Below are 11,510 nucleotides of genomic sequence, written 5' to 3'. Positions count from 1 at the left end.
GGGGGCACTCTGTGTTAATGACCGTGACAGGTATGACAAAGCACTGAGGGCCTGGGAAGGAGAAACCATGAAGAACTTCCTTCAGGGGAGACCTCTGGGATGAGCGAGTGTTCCCCCCACCACCCCTGGGCCAGCTGAGTCCCACTCATCAGAGGAGAGGAGGGGCTCCTGGAGGTACTTCTACCGTGTGGTCTTGTGATCAGGCAACCTGGATCCTCTCCATGGGCTGGCTTCTGGGCTGCCTGTCAGCACCTGCTAAGGCTTCCATGGACTCCATCTGCTTTGACAACAGGAAGGTGTCCGATTCAGGGCTGCAAGGGCCAGGCTTTCATTTGCTTGGCTGTGAGTGTAGTCAGATGGGCCAATGTTGGCTCCAGTGTCTAAGTCAGGGACTGAGCTGGGAGGCTTCACTGAAGCATGACCTTGGCCAGCTGGTCCCCTGGCAGGTGCCAAGTCACAGGTGGGTAAGATACTTCCTGGGGGAGTGGCCCTGGAAAGGGCTGAAAAGGGGACAGGAAGAGTTGGTTCAGCCAACTAACATGATTGTGTCACTTTCTTCTTCACTGAGAGTGAACTAGAACCCCACCCCTGAGATCCCCCACCCTGTGTCACGCCTAGGGTGATGTGGGTAAAACCGGCCCTTGCTGCCTACCCATGGTAGGTGCTTCATCACGGGCATGGGCACATGAGCCACTCAAAGCAGGGCAGCTGGAGGGGTGGAGGGCAGAGGCATTGCCCGCAGCCCGTCAAACCCACTCCTCTAGGACCCAGCGTTCCTGTGCCTGCCACTCGCCCGTGACACGTGTCTTTAGGTGGTTCGGCTTCCAACCCATTGTAATCCTCTTGTCCTGATCATGTCCTGGGGCTCCAACAATCCTCTTCTTTCCCTAATGGACTCTGGGCTCAGCGAGTGATGCTTGCTCTGTGCACAGAGCTCCAGCTGAACACTCTGGACCAGGCTGCCAGCACTCTTAGGCCCGCTTGGCTGGTCATTAGAACACAGAGACCTTCCTGACAACCCCAGTGCTGCTGTCTGACCAGGCTGACCTTGTCATTAGGGCAGGCAGAGACTCATTTGTCACACGAGAATGGGGTGAGTACCCTTTAGGAAGGCAAAGAGCAGTCTCTTTTATCCACAGCTGCTTTGGGCTGCAATCCTGCCTGCTCCGTCCCTCCTTCCCTCCCTTCCTTCTTTCCTTCCTCCTGTCACCTCTCCTCTTCCCCATGATGGAATGTCACGAGATGGTAATATGACGATCTGAGGACCCAGGGACTTCATCCTGTGTGAAGACTAAGATTCCCAAGGTCTTCCAAAGACTCATTCACTTACATGTCAGGTGGTGGCTGCTCACTGTTGGCTGGGGGCCTCAGTTTCTCTCCACATGGTCTCTCCCTGTGGGCTGGTTTGAGCTTTCTGACCACATGATGGCTGACCTCTCCAGAGTGAAATTTCTCAAAACAGCACCAATGGGGTGGAAGCATTATCCTTCTTATGACCCAGGCTCACACAGCATTACTTGCACTGAACTCTGGTTGGTGGTTGGAGCTGTCCCTAAACCCGATTAGTTTCAGGGGGTGGGAAGCGTAGATCCTGCCCATCAGAAGGATGACTACTGCAGTCATCTTGCATGAATAACATGGGAGTGAGAGATGTTGCAGCGTTATTTAAGAAATATCGCTGCCATAGAGACAAACTAACTGTCTCCCTTTTTTAATATTTATTTAGGAGACTCAGGTTTGATCCCTGGGTCAGGAGGATCCCTGGAGAAGGAAATGACAACCCACTCCAGTATTCTTGACAGGAGAATTCTGTGGACAGAAGAGCCTGGTGGGCTGCAGTCCATGGGGTTGCGAAGAGTCGGACATGACTGAGCAACTAAACACTTCACTTTCATTTATTCTCTTGGCTGAGTTGGGTCTTAGTTATGGTGCATAGGCTTCCGTAGTTGCAGCTCTTGGGCTTAGTTGCTCTGGGGCATGTGGATCTTAGTTCCCTGACCAGGGATCGAATCCTTGTCCCCTGGATGGCAAGGCAGATTCTTAACCACTGGACCATGAGGGAAATCCCCAAGTAGTCGAGATTTTGATACCCAAACCTTGATGCTGCTGCTGCTGCTGCTGCTAAGTCGCTTCAGTCGTATCCGACTCTGTGCGACCCCATAGACGGCAGCCTACCAGGCTCCCTCGTCCCTGGGATTCTCCAGGCAAGAACACTGGAGTGGGTTGCCATTTCCTTCTCCAATGCATGAAAGTGAAAAGTGAAAGTGAAGTTGCTCAGTCGTGTCCGACTTCAAGTAAACTGGTTGCACCCTGTGGGTGGTTTTCTCTCTTCTAATCTTCTGAGGTCTGAACAGCCTCATATCCACAAGGGTTAATCTTACTGATACAATGCAAGGAAAAACCAACACCAGGGAGAGTAGGTCTGGAGAGTAGGAGAAAGAGATGTCCTCTAAGTCCAAAGGCTTAAGTTTCCCAGGCTGTCATCCTGTGCCCTTCTAGTCTTGGGCAGTGGCTGTCGGCCTGACTGTCTGCATTCGTTAGGGTTCTCCAGTGACACTGAACCAGTAGCATATTTACACACATACATACAATGTACACACTCACATGCATATGCATGCATGTCAAGTTGTGTGTCCAACTCTCTGTGACCCCAATGACTGTAGCCCGCCAGGCTCCTCTGTCCATGGGATTCTCCAGGCGGGAATACTGGAGTGGGTTTCCGTGCCCTCCTCCAGGGGATCTTCCCCACCCAGGGATCGAACGTAAGTCTCCTGCATTGCAGCTAGATTCTTCTCCATCTGAGCCACCAGGGAAGCCCATATTCAGTATGCATATTTTACACACACACACACACACTCAGTGGTACATGTATACGGTATACACACACACTTGCACACACTCCCAATATTATCATAAGGGATTGACTCATGTGATTAAAGATGGAGGTTGACAAGTCCCACAGTCTGCAAAGTGAGTCAGCAAGCTGGGGACTCCAGAGAGCCTCATAGGTTAGTTTCAGTCTGAATCTGAGAGTTCAAGATCTGGAAAGAGCCGGTGTTTGAGTTTGAGTCTGAAGGCAGGAAAAATCCCATCTGCAGTCAGTCAGCCAGGAGGAATTCTCTCTTTTTCGGGGGAGGGTCAGCCTTCTGCTCTATTCAGGCCCCACCGACTGGATGAGCCTCACCCATCATGGGGAGGACAACATGCTGGACTCAGTCTGCTGAATTAAATGTTCGTCTCATCCCAAGACGCCCCCACAGAGACATGCAGAAGAATGTTTGACCAGATATCTAGGCACCCCTGGTCCAGCCATGTTGCTCCATTACATTAACCATCACACTGTTGTGTAGGAGAGAGGCCTTAGAGAGCAGAAACACGTTGGCCAACAGGAAAGAGAAGCTTCTCCATCTGCTGAAAATCCTGCCTCAAGAAATGTCAGGCCAATTAGTGTTCTGAAATCCAGTGAACCAGAGTAGGCCTCCTCCCTCTTAGTGAGTAAGCTTACCTCCTTCTTGCATTTGATTTGGATCCAGCCCTGCAGGGGATTTCCCTGGTAGCTCAGACAGTCAAGAATCTGCCTGCAATGTGGGAGACCTGAGTTCGACCCCTGAGTGGGGAAGATCTCCTGGAGAAGGGCATGGCACCCCACTCCAGTATTCTTGCCTGGAGAATTCCAAGGACAGAGGAGTCTGGCGGGCTACCGTCCATGGGGTTGTAAAGAGTCAGACATGACTGAGTGCCTAACACACTATTCTGACATCATTCTTGCAGTGAGTGAGGGATCAGGGAACAGTACTTCAGGCCTTCTGAAAGCAAGCCTCCATTCATTCACTGGGCACTGAATTGAGGCACATGCTGGCCAGTGGGGAACCATGAGGAGGATCTGACCAGTCCCTGCCTTGCAGGAGCCCACCATCTAAGGAGGAAGAGAGGTGTGGCTGGCAAGTAAGAGAGGCTCCCATCCAGACAGTCCTCCAAATGGCCACCAAGTCATCTCATGGCACTATACTCCTCCAGAACAGCTTTGGCTGCTCACTGTTCATGCCATTCCTTGGCATGGCATCGGAAGCCCCTCACTTGACCCTCAGCCTCTTGTCTAACCACCCACAGTGTCCCTCCACCTTCCTGTGCTCCCCTCACTCCACTCTGCCTCTTAGGTCCTAGAGGCTCACATGTTCCTTCAGCCAGAATGTTCTTTTGGCTCCCCTGCCTGCTAGGTCCTTTCATTTCCCTTAACCCACGCCAGGCACTGCCTCCTCCACAAAACCCTCCTGTTATAGCAACACGATGGCCCCTTTTGCTTCCCTCCCACATCATATGGCTTGTATCTTTATTCAACACTGTTGATGACATGTTTGTTGACGGCAACAGCCACTGTTCACAGAGAACAGCATGTGGACGGCGCTGTGCCAAGCACTCTATGGGTGTTATCTCCACGTAATCCTTTCGTGAACCCTGGATGCAGGTGTTTGAATCTCTTTTTTTTTACCCAGAGGAGGAAATAGAAGCTCAGAAACAATTCAGCATCAGGGTCCCAAGGTCACATAGCTGGTCAGTGGCAAAGGTGGAATTTGAATGGAGGTTGCTCTTCGCCTAAGATCTACTGCCTGCCTCCTTAGCATCAGTGAGGACTGCGTGAATGTCGGTTTCCAGGACTAAGATCCGAGAGGATGGAAGAGAGTTGGGGACTCTGGGGGTCTGTGTGAGTGTAGCTGTGTTTCAGAAGATGGTGGAATGGTAGCCCTGTGGGCTGTGTCCTCCAGAGAGTGCTGATTCTTCTGAGAAGGCTGCTCAGCTGAGCAGTCAAAAGCACCTGCCCCAGCTAGTGAAAGAAACCAGCCCCTCTTGCGTTTGGTGTGAAATTGGCTCAGGGGCGCAGCTCCGCCTCCCACCTCCTCAGACTCAGACAGGAAGGCTGTCAGCCTTGTCTTGTCACATCTGACTGACTGAACGACAGCAGTGACACATGTGTGGGAGGTGCTCAAGCAGGGGATCCCTTAATAGATCCGGCGCCTCTCAGCCCTGAGGCTTGATATCCACTGGTTGGAGGCGGGGAGGGCAGCGTCAATGTACAAGGACCCGTCAGCCTCTGCAGGGACGGGGTGAGGAGAGTGAGACACTCCCAGAATTTAAGAGGACATCAAACCAAAAAAAAAAAAAACAAAACAAAACAAACAAAAACCCACCTCAGAAACCAAGATAATGATATTTCCATACAATATTTGGAAACCAAAATGAATGCAAAATATCTGTGATTCAAAGTCTTTTCCCTGAGTTTTGAGGGGCAGAGTTGTATGATCTGGGCTTCCCTGGTGGCTCAGCAGTAAAAAACCTGCCTGCAAAGCAGGAGAGCTGGGTTCGGACCCTCGGTTGGGAAGATCTCCTGGAGGAAGGATGGCAGCCCACTTCAGGATTCTTGCCTGGAGAATCCCATGGACAGAGGAGTCTGGTGGGCTACCGTCCATAGTGTCGCAAAGAGTTGGACACAACTGAAGTGACTCAGCACACATGCACGCACACTCACTGTGTGACCTGATGAAAAGGGGAGCTGGCTTCCCACGGCTCTGAGTTTCCAGGGATCTGGAATCCTCTGTTTCTCTCTGATCCAGTGGAACCGACTTGTGTTCACTCATTCCTTTTCTCACCCCGTGAGCATCTATGTAGTATTTTGCTATGCAGATAAGCATATCATTTGCAAATAATGAGAAATTTGTTTATAGCTTCCTTTCTAGTCCTTTCTACCCCTGTCTCTCTAGAATTAGCTAGACTTCCAGTACAATTTTGAATAGTGCTGCCAATGAAAGTCTCAGTTGTGTCTGACTCTTTGTGACCCCATGGACTGCAGCCCACCAGGCTCCTCTGCCCATGGGATTCTCCAGATAAGAATATTGGAGTGGATTGCCATTCCCTTCTCCAAGGGATCTTCCCAACCCAGGGATCGAACCTGGGTCTCCCATACTGCAAGCAGATTTTTTACCATCTGAACCATGAATCACTCTGATCTTTTTCCTGATTTCGTTGGGAAGGAGTGTAAAATTTCATCATGAATTATAATGTTTGCTGGCAGCTTTTGCTATGTTTTTATTAAGTTGTGTAAATTATATTCTATTTGAATTTTGCTAAGGGTTTTTAACATCACAAACGGATGCTGAATGCTATTGAATGCTTTTGTGATTCTTTTGGTGTGATTGTACAATATTTTCTTCTACATCTGCTAATATGTTGAATAGCACCAACAGATTTCCTAATATTGAGTTTCTTTGTCTTTCTGGGATAGCAGGAAGTCATATTTTATATTCTGCTGAAATGGATTTGTCTCTGTTTTATTTAGGATTTCTAAAAATTTGTATTAATAACTAAGTTTGAAGTGTGATTTTTTTGGGGGTCTATCTTTGGTAGTAAGCTCACACGAGCCTTATGAACTGAGAAGATAGTCCCCCATCTCCCAGTTCTCTGAAATGTTTTGTGTAAAATAGGAATTACCTATCTCTTGAAGGTTTTCCAAAACTTGCTTCTGTAACTGGGCTTGGTATCTTTGGGAAGATGGAGAAGTTTTTGACGAATCTATTATATATATATATATATATATATATATATATATATATATATATATATATATAATTGTAGAGACTTTTTGGTTTATTCAATTTTTAAAGTTTTTCTTGTCAATTTTCTTAATTTCTGTTTTTCATAGAAAATTGTCCATGTCACCATTGTCATGAAGTTGGTCATAGGTGTTTTTTTATGATTTCAAATATTTATTGTATCTTTTCCCCCTTGTTTGAAATCTATTTTGTTAATGTTTTAGTTTTAAGTTTTGATTTAATCATCCCTAATACTTTCTCTGGGTCTTCCCAGGTGGCTCAGTGATAAAGAATCCGCCTGCCAAGCAGGAGATGTGGGTTTGATCCCTGAGTTGGGAAGATGCCCTGGAAAGGAAACGACAATCCACTTCAGTATTCTTGCCTGGGGAATCCCATGGGCAGAGAAGTCTGGCAGGTTACAGTCCACTGGGTCACAAAGAATTGGACACAATTTAGTGACTAAACAACACCAACAATACTTTATTTCACTAATTTTTCCTGTCATCTTTGCTACTTCCTTTGTTCTACTTCCTAGCTTCCTGAGTTAGGCAAGGAACTTATTTACTTTGCAAAATTTTAATTTTAAAATTTGAATAAAAACTTTTTTTTTTGGCTACTCCATGTGGCTTGTGGGAGCTTAGGTCCCTGACCAGAGATGGAACCTGGGCCCCTGCAGTGGAAGTACAGAATCCTAACCACTGGACTGCTAGGGAATTAATTTACTTTTAATCTTTCTAGGTTTTAAATAAATACACTGAAAGCTAAATTTTTCCTCTAGATATGATTTTAATCATGTCCCACAAATTTAACATGAAGTATAGTCACCGTCATTTGCTTTTAAATATTTCATAAATTTCTATTGTCAATTTCTTTTTAATTCATTTTGTTCAGGAGTGTGTTTTTTCTTTTCTAAATGCATTTTAAACTGCTTTCACTGTTGAATTCAAATATAGTTGCACTGATTGAGAACAGTCTGTGTGACATGGGTTCTTTCCAATTTGTCAATACTGTCTTTGTGACCTAGTGCATAGTCAATTTTTATAATGTTCTTGGTGTGCTTGAAAATAATGAATATTCCATGCTTACTGGGAGCAGGTTTCCAGATTTATCTATTAGATCAATATTTTAATTATATGGTTCAAATAATCAATATCCTTACTGTGTGACCTATTTTTTTCTGGGGATGTACACTCAACTCTTCTGTGATTGGATATTTGTCATCAATACTGTCTAGTAACTCTTCCAGGTTTTACTTTATGTATTTTGAGACAAGATACTTAGATGGGTAGAAGTTCATGATTATTCTATTTCTTTGGTGGAATGTGTTCTTTTTAAAATCATTATGCATTATGTATTGTCTGTCTTCATTTTTCTATTTTGCCTCAAATTTTGTCTCATTTTAGTATTGATATATTAGTTTTCTTTTACTTTTTCTTTGGTATTTTGTTTTGGTTGTTGTTGCTTTATTTTAGATTTTCCCTGTCACTTGTAAACAATGTGTAATTGGATTAAAAAATTCTTAATCTGATAGTCATTTCTTTAACAGATGAATTGAATCTACTAACTTTATTTTATGGTGATTACTAGCATACTATGTATATCATCTTATTTCATTTTTTTTTTACTTATATGTTTCTACTTTTCTATTTATTCATTTGACTGTGCCAGGTGACTCATTTATTTGTTTACTTATTTGTTTGTTTATTTATTTGGCCATGCCAGGTCTTAGCTGTGGCATGTGGGATCTTTAGTTGTGGCATGTAGGATCTAGTGCCCTGCCCAGGGATCAAACCCAGGTTCTCTGCATTGAGAGCACAGAGTCTTAGCCACTGGACCATCAGGGAAGTTCCTGTTTTTCTACTTTTCAGCTATCATTAGACTGCTCAGAGGTTAAAGCGTCTGCCTGCAATGTGGGAGACCTGAGTTCAATCCTTGGGTCGGGAAGATCCCCTGGAGAAGGAAATGTCAACCCACTCTAGTATTCTTGCCTGGAGAATCCCATGGACGGAGGAGCCTGGTGGGTTACAGTCCATGGGGTTGCAAAGAGTAGGACATGACTGAGCGACTTCGCTTAGCTTGATAAAGTTTTCTTTTTCCATTTCTCCCTACTCCTGCTAGCCTGAAAACTGTAAATTGTATTATTATTCTTTTAGCAATGACCTTTATATTTCCAGTGTTTCTCTTGCTATTAATTTTCTGATATAGTCAAAGTTATTCATTATTTCTATTTTTCTTCAGATAAGACCTTAGCATGCTTTACCCACAGAACCCCTAAATCTGTTGATGATCCAGGGGATCTTCCTGACCCAGGGATTGAACTTGGGTCTTCTGACCTGCAAGAGGATTCTTTACTATCCGAGCCACCGGGGAAGCCCATAGATGTTAATATATAGTAATTATATTATAATTGAATAGCATTATTTAGCAATTAATTAAATGTCTGAGCATATTGTACCAATTTCAATTTCATCTTTGTTTCTTGCATGACACTTTTCCCCTTTGATTTCTCTTTTCTTCTTGCTAAAGTACTATTTTTGTCACTTCTTTGAGTTAGTTTCCTTGTGTGGTAAACATTTAGTCTTTTATGTTTGAAAATGTCTTGATTTAACTTTCAATCTTTTATTAAAACCATTTTTTTTTACAGTATTGACTTATTTATTCATTCACTATTCTTTTTCTTTTCCCTTGGCCATGCACATGTGGAATGTTGGTTCTCTGACTAAGGATCGAACCCAAGTCCACTGCATTGAAAATGCTGAGTCTTAACCACTGGACCACCAGGGAAGTCCCTCACTTTCAATCTTGAATGATAGTTTAGCTTGGGATATAATTCTAGACTGCCTCTTGTTTTCACTCAGACCTTTGAAAATTTAGCTGCATCTCCTTCTGTCCTCTAGTGTGGTGATGAGAAATCTGAAGTCTTTGTTTTATTTTTGCATCTGATAATTTTTTTAGAATGACTTTTTCTTTATCTTCAATGTTCTTTAGTTTCACTAGGTATATAATTAGAAGTAGCCTAAAAAACTTTATTCTATTTAGCCTTCAGTATACATGTTCCCTTTGAGGACCCACATTTTTCTTCAATTCTGGAAAATCCTTACCCCTTATCTCTTTGAAAATTGCTTCCTCACAATGCCTCCTATTCTTTTATTTTGGAACTCTCATTAGACACATGTTTGAGCCAGTTTTTAATAGTTCTTTAATATTTTATTTCCTTAATTCTCTGAGTTGTGGTCTGAGTTATTATAATAGCACCATCATTCAATGTATTCATTCTCTCTTTAACTTCATCCCCTAACATTGATCACTTCTATTGAAAAAAAGTTAATGCCTATTTTGTGTACAGCATTTCTAACAGGTTCTTCTTTTAAATACTTCTGACATTGCTTCATTTCTGCTTGTTTTGTTTCACAATTTCTTAATGTTATGATTCATGTTATTTCTTCTTTTATCCGTCACAGGTCCCAAATAATCAGAATAATCATTTTCTCATGGCTCTGTTATTCTGCTTTGCTCTGGGGTGAATTAGCCTCCTGCATATTGGCTTTGCTGACCTTCTTTCTTAGTGCTAGACTTCTCCACGTCTTTTGGAACTTAGCTTTTGAGAAATATCTTGAATGGGGCTCCCCTCCACCCACCTCAATGCCATATTCCCTCTTTTGTAGTCATCTCCAACCCCTTCACTGAGGCCTCCATCCAAGGGTCTGCTCTCATTTGGGTGGTTGAGGCTCCTACTCTTTGTGGAGATAGAAGGGGTTGCAGATTCATGAGCCTGGATGGCTTGACTGGGTCCTGGCTGGAAGGTTGCTCCTTCCTACTCCCATCTTTCTAATCACTTTTCAGGCAAACCCTAACATAAACTAGAATACATTGCAGTTTGTTTTCTAATTCTGTTCTATGGTAGGAAAACCCCATGCCAGGCCAGTGAGCTTGGATCAGAATCCATACCTCCTGCATTTTTAATCCCTTGTACCCAACAAGATAGAGTTCCCAGCCATCTCTGTCTACCTCTTGGCCCCAACCCCATCAGATCCGCAACTTTTCCAGTCTTTTCTCTTTGTTCTTGTCTACTGTATCTAGTCCAGAGGGATATCTATCTTGCTTTTGAAAGTGGCTGTGACTTTTCAGTTCTCACTATTTATATTTTATCTATGAGTACCATGTGTGTTGGGATCAGAGGAAGGGCTCACAGCATGAACTTTGAGTGCCATCCTGACCGGCAGACTCTTTTAGTCTCAGAACCACTTTTTAGCTTCTTTTTTTCAAACAAAATATTATTACTTGCAACCTAAAACATCCTAACTGATAGAAGCACCCTTCTTATAAGATTGTTTTGAAGATTACATGACATTTTCCCAATACAAACTCTCTGAGCAATGTCCAACACAGAAAAAAGCTTGATAAAAAGCAGCTATTACATTTTAATAAATATTTATTTACTTGGCTATGCCAGGTCTTAGTTGCCATGATCTTCATTACAGCATGTGGGTTCTTTAGCTGCTGCACATGAACTCTTAGTGGTGGCATGAGGGATCTAGTTCCCTAAGCAGGGATTGAACCTGGGCTCTTTGCATTGGGAGCCCAGAGTCTTAGTCCCTGGACCATCAGGGAAGTCTCCAAAGAAGCCATTACTTTTATGGTTTAATTGTCTGCCTATTCCCACATGCTTCTGCTCACTCTGGGTTCGGCCCAGTGAAACCTGTGTAAGGAGTATTTTTTTGGATTGTGTCTGCCCTTGATCATATGGATATTCTTCTGTCAAAAACACCGGTTTTCTTTCTCTCTCTTCCACTCTCTTTAATAAGATCTTTTATGTTTCTTCTTTTAGAAATAAAATTTCCTCCAACTTTTAAATGATAGCTTGGAAAAATCATTGACTGAGTCCCAAGTCATTAGTTTAAGTCCCACTCATGACAGGAGAGGACC

The sequence above is a fragment of the Ovis canadensis genome, chromosome 11 (assembly GCF_042477335.2).
Source record: "Ovis canadensis isolate MfBH-ARS-UI-01 breed Bighorn chromosome 11, ARS-UI_OviCan_v2, whole genome shotgun sequence".
Classification (NCBI taxonomy): domain Eukaryota; kingdom Metazoa; phylum Chordata; class Mammalia; order Artiodactyla; family Bovidae; genus Ovis; species Ovis canadensis.
The sequence above is the reverse complement of the archived record's forward strand: the minus strand, read 5'-3'. Positions refer to the sequence as shown.